A 1,739-nucleotide genomic window follows, 5' to 3' on the forward strand; every position below is an offset into this window, starting at 1 on the left:
AAAAGGTGGACATATTCCATCAGAAATACGCGATGGATACCTATGAAAAATTTATTGGAAACACAAAAATTCAAAACGATGGTTGAACACGTGTATACTGCCTGCTTCATTTCGTTTGTTAAACCGAATTGTTAACGGTTATTGTATCTTTTCAGTCATCCAGACACTATAATTCAAACAGATCAGTTTATCTTTGAAGGTTTTATATCGTATTTCTTATATATTTAGGGTTTAGGGTTTAGCATTTAGTGTTTAGGGTTTAGTGTTTAGGGTTATTAGAGTATAATATCCATGCAAGATCTCACCATAGTGTGTTAGTTATTTGTTTCAAAGGAAAACAATTTCAGAAGTAGTTGGTGTTTTTACTGTTTCATTTAATAAGTATTAGTGTAAAATTTAAAAATTGATTGCAATAACTATTTCTCTAAGTGTGTTAGGTACAAAATGTGAGAGGGGACAATAACTTTCCTAGTAACTCATAAGACTCCTTTGTTTATTTCTTTATTCTATATATACATATTCAATGCTTATGATAAACATCTCCAACAGAACTCAATAGTATGGCATCTCTAAACATCCCCAATCTTCCAGAAGAAATTTTGTGTAAAATAATAGAGATGGTGGGAGCGGATTCATTCTACTATCTTGGTGGTATTTTGCGGGCTGGGAAACGCGGTTATGCACTTGTCCACGAACCCTCCGTCTTAAGGAAGTGTAATGTTCAGCCAATGGTCACCTTTGCAACATGTCAAATCTGCACTGGTGGTCAGTTTCGAGAGTTTTTCATCAAGTGCGTAACAGCTGGCAACACAAACGCTATCTACTATGAAGGGCTCTATGCAGCACTGATCGTAGGTCCTGAGAAATGTATTAGAATATTGCAACCAAATGTCCCAAATCATGATTTATCAACTTTAGCAGTCGGCATTTTCAACGTGTGTATTGGCAATGACAAGGAAGCCAGTAAACTGTTTCAGCAGTTCGAAGCTAATCACTATGACCTTCGCTCGGATGCGATAGTTGGACTGGGAGCTGATCTAGAGTGGCGATTGATATCATTTGGAGCGCCATACATGAACAGATATGGTGCATCTTTCAAATTTCCGGATGATGAGGTAATCAAGTCACCAAGCTGCCTTTATGGCCATGATTACACAGTCGATTTTGAAGGTTCTTGTAAAAACTGCAGGCTATTTTGGATATGCTGCAACATTTCTCACATCCTCTAGGACTTTATTTATGTTATCCTCGATGTTATCTGTTTTCTATCGTATAGCTTAAGTATTCGTAGACCTTAAGTATTCGCATACCTTAAGTATTCGTCAATGTTATCTGTTTTCTCTCGTAGACCTAAAGTATTCGTCAATGTTATATGTTTTCTCTCGTATACCTTCAGTATTCGTATACCTTCAGTATTCGTATACCGTTTAATCAATGAAATGTGAGTAAAGATAAATATTAATGGAATTATGAATAGAGATGTCAATTGGGCTGTCCATGTCCAATGGGTATGTCCTTTGGACAAAGCAGTGGACAAAGCAGTTTATTGGACATTAATCTTAAGTCCAAATTGTACCTAGTCCAAATTGTACCTAGTCCAAATTGTCCAAACACAAAAAAAAGACCATTCCAAAACAGACCCTTCCAAATAGAACCATAAACCATTCCAAATTGGACGTCCATGTCCAAATGGTTTTAGCCCATCTAATTTGGACTTAATAGGTTTCAGTCCATTTGAC

This window comes from Brassica oleracea, chromosome C7, assembly GCF_000695525.1.
Source record: "Brassica oleracea var. oleracea cultivar TO1000 chromosome C7, BOL, whole genome shotgun sequence".
Taxonomy (NCBI): Eukaryota; Viridiplantae; Streptophyta; class Magnoliopsida; order Brassicales; family Brassicaceae; genus Brassica; species Brassica oleracea.